This window comes from Phaenicophaeus curvirostris, chromosome 2 (genome assembly GCF_032191515.1).
Source record: "Phaenicophaeus curvirostris isolate KB17595 chromosome 2, BPBGC_Pcur_1.0, whole genome shotgun sequence".
Lineage (NCBI taxonomy): Eukaryota > Metazoa > Chordata > Aves > Cuculiformes > Cuculidae > Phaenicophaeus > Phaenicophaeus curvirostris.
Genome location: NC_091393.1, coordinates 51043866 through 51056297, shown reverse-complemented (window position 1 = coordinate 51056297; position 12432 = coordinate 51043866). Strand labels below are relative to the sequence as shown.

General features: G+C 41.5%; 1 protein-coding gene across 1 annotated transcript in view; it reads left to right on the top strand.

The window, feature by feature from the left end:
* The first annotated feature begins 836 nt into the window (after positions 1-836).
* HIVEP2 (HIVEP zinc finger 2) overlaps positions 837-12432 on the top strand; it is a 49939-nt gene continuing 38343 nt past the window's right edge. The window contains exon 1 of the mRNA XM_069852019.1: positions 837-932. The gene's annotated coding sequence lies outside the window, so the exon portion shown is untranslated. The remainder of the gene's footprint in view (positions 933-12432) is intronic.

Genomic DNA, 12432 nt, shown 5'->3' with positions numbered 1-12432 from the left:
CCAACTCTGCCGCAGGTGTAAATAGGGCAGACTGCAGCTGTCTAATGTGTCTAACATATTACCAAACACCCCTCCTAGTGCTCTGTGCCTTGGACTCACAGATGTGCACACATTTCTGCATACACACATACAACAGGTGTTTTGTATACAGAGTTGCCTTCTTAATGCTTCTTTCCCAGAGTGCCATCACATGTAAAGAGAGACGTAAGGTTTCTGAGTGATTTTCACAGTGTACATTAATAACTCATTTGCTAAGACAGACTGGCATCGTACAGAAAGGGAATTTTTAGAGGTGATACCACTTTAAAAACACAGTGCTAAACAGCAAAGCTGCAGAATGAAAGACACTTGCACTGCTTTGATTTAATAGCAGGAAAATATTTGCATTTTCTTAAAAATATGTGCTCTTAAATTCTTACTTTGCTATGATCTTTTCAATATTAGGCGGAGAAACTGGAACTGCAAGTGGCAAATGTACACTACCTCCATGCTTTTTGTGTTGGCATTGCTTGTTGTATATATCATGTTTGAAAATACATTATTGTATGTATTATTTGGGTTTGTATGTCTATTGTTTTCACCTTGGAGTATTTTTGTTTTACATGTATATTAGCCCACAGCAAGCTGGAAACCCTATGATGGCTACTTAGTGCTGGTGCCACATTGCTCTGAGGGAAAAATGACCCAAGTAGCAAGGAGGACTGTGACTGAATTTCTGAAGTTTTTACATGTATTGATGTAGCCAATGCCATAATGCTGATTAAGTTATAAAAACAAACAGCAGGTTGACTCAACCACAATCATTAAAAATATTTCATATTTTTTTTTACAAATAGGTGAGGAGAGAGTCAACAGCCATATTTGTTGGAGCGGTGAACCAATTGCCTTGACTGCAACCATTACTCACTTGCACCTTTGACAGTGACCACCAGGTAGGAGAGCAAAGGAAAGATGAGTCTGAATGAACTGAGAGAACAGGCCCAGGTGGATAGTTTTCCACTCCCAGAAGGCTTCACGTGGGAGTCACTTGCATTTAAATGCTGATTACGTGTCCTTCTGTTACAACTGAAGTCAGTTCTTGCTGGAATCAGAAACGTTTTTCTTGAAGCAGGTTATGTTTTTATTCATTTGGAAGGGCTGTCTTTGCTTTGTCCACATATGTGGTTTGCCACTTTCCGTTCTCTGTGCAGTTCTTACATCAGATGTCCAGGGAGTGCACTTTTTGAACCAAATGAACAGAAAAATGTACTTGTAAAAATACAAGAAGAAATGGTGAGTGGGATTTTGGTATCTGGAACTGGGATCTTTTTCATTTTAATTTGTCCTAAACTATAAGTTGGTGCTTTCTGTTTGATCATCTTTCCATGCCAAGTGCAGCATTGACGGTACTGTCCAAGTTTATTTTTTCCTCTGGGTCTTGAACATTTGGGTACATATGAACTGCAGTTATGAAAATGCCAACACTGTAGTCTAATGGTACCAAAGCTACCTTAAAGGTACTGGATCACGAACAGCACTCTTACTATGGCATCAGATAGTTCAAAAGCCAGTTTATCTTGTCAAGAAAAAGTCCGGTTTTAGCTACTTGTTGCAGCTCCGTGTTTATTTGTGTTGGTAGTCACAGGTTACAGAGGTTTCACGTTGACTCTGTAGGAGACCAGAAGCACTCAGAAGCTCCTCTTTTCTAATCTTTGTATGGGCACATCCTTGATGGTCAGAGCATTTAATGAGACTGGCTTGAATAGTGAAAAGTTAAGAAAAGTTTCGATCCTTCTTATTTGCCTTCTATTCTTTTCTTATTTATCCAATATTTATCTGCAGCTGTAGGAACTAGGTATATAAGGGAGTTGCTGGAAATTCTCATGTGATATCATGACCACAGGATAAGGTGTTCAAACTAAGTACAGGGCATATTTTGAGAATCACACCCCCCCTTCCCCCCCATTTTTCATAACTATGTAAATGGTGTTGGACCTATGTTTTATTCTATATATGAATTGAAGGAAAGAATGGAGGGAGTTAAATTGAGATGAATGTTTGTTCAAACTCAGAGCCGGTATCAAATACTCTGCAGTCCAGGATGGTCCTATATGGGATATCTCTTAGTATGTATCCCTCTCCAAGTCCCTGCAATGGAAATTGTGTCTATTTGTGTTGCACACTTTCCCCTCTGCAGTCTCTAAGAGCTAATCAAGGTCTTTCCATGCAGCCTGGGGTCAGGGCTGGGTGGGTGGGAGGCAGGGATGCAAACTCACGGCTGTCAGCAGGGGTGTTGCCAATGAACATGTTGACAAAAAAGAAGGCATCATCCCTGCCAGAGGTCCTGTGGAATTTATGTTGAAAGTTCAGCGGGAAAACAAACTGCCCTCGTGCACCCATGAGTTTGGGAAGCATTAACAGTGTGTGAAATTTATAAAAAGAAGTAATGGAATTCTCCTGCAGTACAGAAACCCAGCCACTAGGCAGGATTTAAGTGGAAAACTGAGAACTTCAGTACACAAGAGCATGGCAGCCATCCTCTGAATGGGGTTTTAGCATAAATTTTTCAGGTTTCATTAGCATGGCACTTAATGGTACTTCTGTGCATTGGCCTCTCATTGCTGTGGCTCTCTTGTATGTTGAGAACTCTCCTTGATCACGTCAGGCGAATAATGGCACATTTTACTTCATTTTGTTTGGAACAATTGAATTTTAGGATAGATACTCTCAATTAATGTAGTTCAGACCCACGTTATTCTAACTATGATAATATTTACTGCTGACTTGTGTGCTAAGGATATTAAGGCAAATGCGTAATACTAGTAGGGTAGTAAATATACTGTGTGAGGTAATAAAAGGCTCCCACTAAGAAACTGAACCCGATTACTACTTACTTTACAGGTGAAAGCTTGCAATCTTATTCAACTTCTAGATACAGGGTGATAGGAAGGCACATTTTCTCTGAAGGCAGGAGAAATGCAATGCTGACAGATCAGCAGTCCCAGGCGCCCTGCAGGGAATGATTCTTGCAGCATAGCAAGATTGCACAAGCGGTAGTGTGGAGAACTAGCTGCTTTCTTTTGGCTGAGAATCCTTTGATGATACTGGTCCCAATTCTCAACTGCCTGAAACCTTTTGCTATTTATACCTGGGTAAAATGAATGCCAAGTGAGCACAAAATGCCACTACCCTAGTGCTAAAGGAGCTGTTATCCACTTTGCCCAAATAGAAATGACTATGCAAAGGGTGAAGCAAGTTCAAGGTCTCTCTTTTTGTTATGACATTGTCCCTAAATCCTGCTGCTCATTGCTGGCGGTGTGAACAGGAGGCCCTTGTGTCTTCATGGAGGTTTGAGCTCAAGATGTGCAAACTCAGGGGAAAGCAAGAACACTCATTTCTTGACCTGCTGTTAGTCAGAGGGGAGAAAAACATGTTTCTTCTTCCACGTCCAGGAGGTGGCCGAGCAGGGTGGTGGGATACCAAATCCGTTTACTAGTTCTCTGACAGCCTAGGGTGGGAAGAGTGAGCCTTGAAAACATCCAGAGGCAGCAGAAATAAACGCTGTGACTTTGAGTCTCCCGGTTCCCGGGCACAAAAAGATGTCACGGCTGCCTTTCCCTGCATAGTGGGGCTGCTGGGTGGCACTTGCCAGGGGCTGATGATGGATAAGACTTGGTAGGAAAAATCCCTGCGTCTGCCGCAGCTGCCGCCTGCCAGCCCTTGTCCCCTCAGGAAGCTACGACCCCCTTCTGCTGGCAAGGAGCTGCAGTATTTCCCTTCTGGTTCTGTATGTTTCAGACCCTACACCCAAAAATTAAAATCAGGACTTGGTTAATGTAATCTAACAACTTAGATTAATTTTTTTTTCTCCTTGCACGATAAGTGCTTCGTGTGTCTCCTGTGCAGCCACAGATAGCTATATGATAGCTGGCAGTGCATTAGCATGCCATATATTGGAAGGACACAATCCTTGAAATCCTCTGGCACTGCAAGCAACTGCTTTCAAACTAGAACAGAGACAGAGAAGGATATCGTGAAGGAGAAATTTGGCATTGCATATTATAAAATTGAATCCTTAACAAAGCTGGATACTTTTGGCATTATTTCATATCTTGTAAACAGAACCCATATATATTAATGCATAGTTTAAGTAGAATATGGTGTACTTAAATTTCTGCGGTCTAAGCAAATATCTTGGTAGAGTAATTTAAAAGAAGGTCCTTTTTTTGCAGCCATCACTGCACCAATTGAATCACAATGCTGGCTCGTGCTAGGCATTCTGGGCCAGGATCTGCTAGCTGCTTGTGTATCTGCTGAGGGAGGGCAATGGAGATGTTCAGGAGTTGACCTAGCACTGGGTCAGGTCATCAGTGCAGAGCTGCTCATGGACTGTTTGCTGCAGTGCACACTGCTGTGGAAGGGACCCATTTCAAAAATAAAAATGGAAATAGTTTTGAATTACAGGCAGCAGGAAGGATTCTTTCTCCATAATACCTAGATAAACCTCTGTTTATGTGGCTGTATAATTTCTGCAAGGAATCTAACTTCTGTTAGGAGTAGGGTATGATAACAGTATCAACACTGAGCCACACTTGATGGGGTTAATTTTCTGTAATTTCAAATACATGTATATGCCTATTTGCATATATGTTTCCATCTAAGAATATCTTAAGGTTACACATTCAAGGCTTACAGCTTCAATGAAGACATTGAGTGAACAATTGCAATTTAAAATCTGCCAGGGATGTATATGCAGAGTTATTGTAACATGCCATGCTGTAGTAGTTTTAAATTAAAAATTGCAAGATAGAAGCAAGAAATTGTAGCACTTGCCAGACTTTAAAAGTAGTCCTGTGAACCTTGCTTTTTGTTGCTGTGTTCTTATCAGAAATTTGAAGAATTTACATTTTAGAAAAATTGCGTAATATCCAGTGCCCTGTGCAAATCCGTGTGAGTGGAGTCTTTTGCTCACTGACACTTTGCTATAAAGTTCTGAGACTGCAAAGCTTCAGCCAGCTGGGAATCTCAGATCTACGCTAGCAGTTATCTCCAGATGGCTGCACTCTTACTTTGTACCAAGCCTTCTAGCATCTCGGTGGTTGCATGTTTGGAATGGTGATGTATACTGTTCCACTTGTTTTTGCCAGAAAATGTACAGGGCATTGTATGATAAGTTTTGACACATGGTCTAGCTCAAAGAAGAGGTGGGAGAGAGAGAACGTGGGGAGAGAAGAGAGGAAAGAAAAAAAAGCAGGACAAGAGAGGAAAGGAGTAACAAAATGCAGCACGAAGAGTTTATGTCAGTATAATGAATTCAGTCTGACTGGCAAATACAGTTTGAATGCAAGTTGTGAATTTCATTGAATTTGATCCAAAAAAGACACAGCTGAGCAATCTGCAGGAAGCAATCTTTTCCTAGAAGTATGCAGTTCCAAACTGTACAAATTCTTCCACTGGTCATAAAATGTCTGTGCGCCACTGAACCTGTGTAATCAGATACTTTTGAAGAGAAAGTAGCGGGTTGAGACAGTCGACTAAAGTACAACAAAAAATATCACTGAATGTAGAATTTTGAAAGAAGAAAACTTGTATAATTTGAACTTGGCCAATGAAGTCCTAGTGATAAGGACAGTTAATCATTTCTGGTGCAGCTGTTTCCTGACATTTCTGCAAAATGTTGTGGAAAAATTAATGAAGGTTCATTCAGTAATGGTTTCAAGCTTGGCTAGTGGAAAATATGACAGTATTTCCATCGTCAATTAAGAAGAAGCAAGGCGCTTTTTTTTCCGTACGGGAAGTGGTATGCAGTTTGTACTGCACAGGAAACTGTAGACTTGAGAGCAGCTGTGTGATAGTAACAGGTATGCAGAGAATATGGAGAAAAGCCTGGGCCCTCTTCTCTTATCACATGTTTCAATGTAGTATAGTTATCTCTGCTATAGACTGGAAAAGACAGCTTGCACTATCTACCACATGGGGTATTCCTTCGAGTGTCTGACTGAAAATAAATGCCCTTCTTGCCACTTCAATAACAAAGCTTATATTATGATTGTATTTTATTACTGTGATGTCCCAAAAGAATAATTCCTTTAGGTGGAGAGATGCAGGATTATTTTAACTGATCTTTGAATTTCACGTGGCTTGCAATTTGATCTTGCCACATATGATTTTCAGAGCCACACAGCACGCCTTGGTGAGCATGTGTGGTGGCTGCGCTCTGTGGGTGCAGAGTCGCAGTAACCCTGCTGTAACTGGCTAGCAACTTTGTGGTTAAAGATAGCGGGGAACTCATTGGCTTCACATGCAGTATGGACATGGCATGTGCATGTGTGTGAACTTGGTATCATCTGTGCAAACAGAGCGTTGCAGATAGCCAAGAAAGCTTGCGGCTTAGAAACATGAGCATGGCCAGGGGGTGCATTCCTGTCACAGATCAGCATAGCTGAAGGTCACTGTAGCAGCTGAGCAGTGGCCTTTGTCCACTTCTTCACCTCGTAGCCTGCAGCACCTGGCGGGCAGCCAGCTGCCGACAGACTCCTCAATGGCACCTTTGGGCTTCTGCTCCTGCCACAGCTCTGCTATGCTTGAGCTCCTCCAGCTCGGCTTTGTTTGAGGAGTGCTGGATCTGCTCTACTGTTGGATAGGCTATATGGGACAGAAGGTAGCTGGGGAAGAGGCAACATCTGCTCTGAAAGAGTAAGTTGTGAAGACCAGTCCCATGCAGTCGGTAGAATTAACTACATTTTATTTTGTGTTAAAAATGTATTAGTGTGAAAATACAGGCCTGGTATGAAATACTGTAAATCCCTGCAAATGTTTAGGTGAACAGTTTAGGTGCTTAGTACCTTTCTAGACTTTACAAGCCTGCCTACTCCAGTACCTTTTTACTTCCTCTGACTTTCTGAGATACTTTGAGCCCTGCCATAAATAGGGTTTCTAGCCTGTTTACACAGTATGATGATTCATACTGAAGTGGTTGATAGACAGAAGATGAATTAAAATGAATGGTTTACACCTAATATCACCCTATAAAGGAAAAGCTTACTCAGTGCTCCTCCTGCAAATTTAGAAGATCCTTAGCATGTTCAATAAAATGTTTGTCTTACTCTCTCTTATCTTATCTGTGGAGTGTGTAGTTCTTATTGACAAGTTTAAGGCAGTGTAAAACATTGGAGTTACATCACATAGATGTTAGCTTGAAGTTCTCTTTCCCTGGTGCAGTCTACTATGAGGAATTTAATTTAAGAATTTTCCAAGCCTGCACTCCCTAGTGGAGGTAAACCTGCTGCTGAAGTCAATGACAGCTTTACCAGTATCAGAGCGTTAGAGACAGCTTATACATAAAGAGTCCGTAACTAATTTTGATTTGGGACGTTAAAAACTTAATCCTTCAAGCATCCCATCTGTAACCACATGCACAGTACTGCTGCAGTGAAATGCTGTCATGCCTATGGTGGGACCACTTGTGTGCTGCAAAGTATGCATGGGAGTAAGGGAAAGATGAGGGCTCTGCTCTTGGAGTTTATCTGATGTGGGAAATCTGAGGGCACTGGGTCAGACATGAGCTGTTTTTAAACTTCTTACCATGAGGGCTGTGCCTACAGTGGCTTAGGAATTTCCCATAAAAACAATTTGTCAATCGAAAGCGGAATTTCCACAAGAACAAGTTTTCCACTGGAAAATCTCCATATTGCTATTTTTTTTTTGGTTTTGTTTTCCCATGGAAGTCTTTGTGTTAAATACTTGCCTTTAAGTCACCTTACTTCATGAAGATCATCTACAGTGAGCTGAACAAAGCTAAAATGATTTTGGCTGCCATTAAGTTGCATTTGCCTTTTATTCCCTCTTGTCTCATGATGAATGGCAGTACAAAAACTTTATGCTTAAGAAGTTCCTGTGGACAGGTCAACTTGACAGTCCTCCATGTCCCACACTGTATTCTAGTCAGTAGTAGTAGTCTACTAACGATGAAAAAACAATGTCGCAGTGAAACAGAATCTAAAACAGAGGCTGCAAACCCTGGGAAACCGGAGGATCCTTGGACATTTGTGAGCTTATATCTTTGCTGTTCAAACTCGATTTCCCAAATCTTTGTGCATTTTTTACTGCTGATTTAAAACATCTACGGGGGTTGTAAAACTCTTGCATTCCATTTGAGATTAACAAGGAATAAGAAGTAAGGACATTTAAGTGATTGTAAAATTGGCTAAGGTCATATGCTCAAAGTGAAGGACTCCCACACGTCTTGCCTGCCCTAACTGTCCCTATGAAAGGCAGATGGGTAACGGCTGGGATGTTACTATAGGTGACTGGACACCTGGTGCTGAGCATATGGGAAAGGGAAAGAGTGCTGCTGACACCAACATGTTCATTGTATCATACAGTGACCTCTTATGGATGAGGGTTAAAAAAGAATGAATGCACATACCACTTCTGCCTTTTAAAGTAACAGTTTGAATACTCCACCAAGATTTGTAGTAGATGCTGTGTTCTTATGGTGCCATGGCTCCAGACTTTTTTTTGGTCTTGCTATCCCTCCTTTGTTCTTCACCATCTTTTTCTTATTTAGACATGAAGCCAGTTCTACTTAAAGCACTAAACCTTTGGCTGTGTTGCACGGTGACCAGCTGGCAGATTTCATGGTAGTGGCTGGTGACATGCACAGAGCACTAGTCCCCGTTGTCCCTGAGGGAAAGGTCCCCCAGGAGGAAGCAGGCTGTACCAGAAAGCACAGTGTGTGACAGCCACTGCACTGGAGGAGGCTCGGTATCTACATGAGGGTGAAGTCTGGTGCAGATTTCTTCGCCTCATGCATACAAGAAGCAGCATGACAGATGTCTCACTTGCCTTCAGGCAGCCTCCTTGGTGCTTCTCAGAAAGGCACGGGAGTTGTGGTTAAATATTACAGTCTAACCTTTTACTTGCTCACACACTGAACAGGAACTAAGTAAGTTTAAACCATTAACTCCACTTTAAGTATTTCTTCCATGGGACAAAGAGCAATTGACTCTCAATCATGTTATATTTTCCAGATGAATGACTTAAAGTGAAAATCTCAGGCTACCCTTACCTACAGCAGAGCATGGTGTCAGTACATCTAGTGAAACAGATAAATGCAAAAGTCCTCCTCTGTCCCTTGTTCTGCCCCGTCATAGTATTCTCTTTATTTCCCACTTCCTCTTACTCTGTCATTGATTTGTTTTGGCCATCATAATTTTCACAGGGTAGCCTGAATAGGTTTTCTGAATGCTGTCTTGCTTCTGGGAGGACAGGAGCAACAGCTTATGAAGAACTTGCTTGACTATGAAATCAGGAGGGCTTTTTGAGAGCTACCTTAGGTATTATCCCCACTAGCATCCCCATTCTCAACAGAGGCTGCTGGGAGCCCTTCTGGCCCCCAACCCTTCTGCTTCCCCACTGCTCAGCTGCCCCAACTGGTGCTGAGGACAAAGGTGACATCTGAACTGAAAGAAGAGGTGGCACATAAGTAGTGGTCATTTATTCTTTCTTTAAATATATTTTAAAAATTGCCTTTAGGGGATACCAACATAACTCACTGGCATTCAAGGGAACACCAAATAGACTTTCCATGCTAACAGAGAAGACTTAATTGTGCCTGAAAAGCTGCACAGTTTCAAATATAACGCAATGTGACACTACTGTTTCCACCTGTGTACTGTCCTTGGAGGAAAAAAATAAAGCCCACCTCAATTTTAATCCTCTGTACTAAAAGAGAAGCTGATCTCCAGTTATACCTGAAACTAGGGTTTTCATTCACTTGTTATAATGTAAAGACTGAGTGAAGGAGGGATCATGACAATTGTTCAGACCATTTGGCAAGAAAAGAAGATTGGCAAAATCTAGATTGGTGACAATCAGTTGTATTTCACAGTTGCACTGCAAAAACTACTGACCTCAGTTCTAAATTTAAGACAAGCAGAAATTTTTCTGTTTAGTGTGTCCTAAAATTATCCAGCACAGAAATACTTTGGGGAAGTGTAAAAATTAATTCTGAATTTTTTTAAAAGGCAGCTTAAAGGGGATGTGGAAGTATTAAATAAATGACATCTCTAACAATTTTACCAAATATAGGGAAGAGTCGTACACTTCATGTCCTTGTTATAAGATTCTTGGAGAAAATACTCCCACTCAGATAGAAATTCACTGTAAACAAACCTCTTGCTGTTAGAGTTGATATACTTCTGAGGATGCAGTGGTTCTTAGAAGGAGCGGAGTGCATTGTGCAATAACGTGACCTTATGTTGCATAGACACTTCCAGTTTTGGAATGTGAAATGTCTGAAACTGGGAGTGGGTGGACAAGAGGTGGAGCCAGGCAGGAGCCTGGATGGCTGCGTTTCTGAGAAACTCTCTTCTGCTGGTGACTACTGCTAATTTGCCAGCCGTACAGCTAAAGCCCTGAATAGTGCTAAGTCAAACCACTGAACAACATCGAGTCACAAATGGACATGGAGCTATAGGGTGATATTTTGGAAGTTATATGTGTAAAACTTAGTTGAAAACAAGGCTGAATTCTTTCAGACCCGAAACCACAGCCTCCCAAAATGCGTCAGAGACTCTTGATGCTGCAGCGAGGTCAGCTTCCCTCCCCCCCAACCTGTGAGTCAGGACAACTCTATTAAAGGAAGCTTTTATTGGAAGCTGTCAATAGAGAGGTAGACAACATGCAGATGGTGAGGACACAGTGGGAAAGAGTTTGGATCCTGAGCCTGCATAAATGGGCACCAACGGGTAGAAGACCATTTTTCTGGAAAATGGAGGGATACTGAGGAAAAAGTAGTATTTGAGCAAGAGGTAGGTTTGCCTTATTTCATCTTTTCTCTAATTAAAGTTAGGATTCAGGGTCCACTCAAGCTGGCATGGTATCCATTTCTCAGGGGGACAAAGGCTAAGTCTCTTGTGGGCTCAATGCCCTTAGTGTTTGTCCACAGTTCCTTCTGTGTCTACTTTTGCTGGTAATCACAGAAAAATAATCTTAGAGCAGCTCAGTTCACTGTAGAGAAAAAAAGAAAACCAAGGAAGAAACTAAGTATTGGACAGGTGGGAATTTCAGTGGTGTGATGTTGATTTTCAGGCAATGCAGACTGTTTTTGAAATAGAAGCTTTTTGTGGCATAGTCATTCACTTACTCTTTCCTTTGCTATAAATCCAGACCTGCTTATGGGTGGATCAACACTACCGGGACTTAAAAGTGTCAGTGAACAATGCTGTCCCATTTACAGTAGTGTTCCTTTAACTTTTTCCTTGTTGTTCAGTATTGCTGTCATGAATTGCCTGAACTGCTCTAGGTGTGTTAGCATAGATGAAATTCCTGTAAAAAGCAGCATTTTAGCAACTAGGACCTGTGGCTTTAGATGCGCTCTTCTTTGAACACTGGCAGGTGCTCTCTGCTTCCTGAACTCGCTGATACTGCCACTGGAGAAGAACTATCTTGCAACTGCTTTGTAATTAAAAAAATACCTCTAGAAATAGTTTACAGTGTCAGTACTTCTGTTTTTTTATATGTGAGATTGCTAGCAGAAGGCAAGAGATCCTGGAAACCAGTTGCAGTTATTCAATACATGACCTGTCAGAAAAGAAGTTTTTGGTTTCCAATCTTGACAAGCACCTTGGAAAAAGAGGAGAGTGTGGTGCTGACTGTGCAAAGAGCCGACCTCTCTAAGCACTCAGTGCAGTGGGTAGTTGTGTACTTGACTGATTTTCCTGAAAGCATCCCATGTGGAGTTTACTACTTTCTTGAAGGTTTATGTTGTACTGGTTTGATCCACTTTCCATTTTACTGACAAAATATTTCTATTAAATTTCCCACGAGCTGATTCAAACTTCATAATAAGTGGGGAGGAGGGACGTTACATTTCTTCACACCTTTAATTTTCACGTCAGTGTTAAGATTTGGATTTGAATCCATTGAATCATTCTCCCATTGGACAAGATGGAGGTATACTTCCTTTGCCATCTGCCTGGTCACCTGCTCTCCAAACCTGCTGTGAGATGTCAGCAGGAAGCATGGCTGCCTTTGACCTCTGTTGGCCTTTTTCTGGCCTTCCTCTGTCCTTTGCACTTTCTGGCAAGGTCCTGGTGCAGTCAGGCTGCAGGATAGCAAAATCACTGCCAGCATCTTCCATGTGTCATATGAAACTGCAATGTGGTTCACATCAGCCTTATTCTTGTTATTTTTTCTGCTAACTAGGTTTACATAGAATATAAAAGTCCAAAACCTATCTTAAGATTTTATTTGACATCCTTGAACAAATAAAGAAGAATAAATTGTTACCCTAAAGAAAGCTATAAGGAAAGGTATCAGACTGATAACTTCTTTGCTTTTAAGTTTTGCTGATTAGAAATCAGAGGCTGAATTTTGGATCAAACGTCCGTAGGGGTTTTGCAATCAAATACTCCCAGCTTGTGAAGATGCAAGCAGCAGCTTCACCAG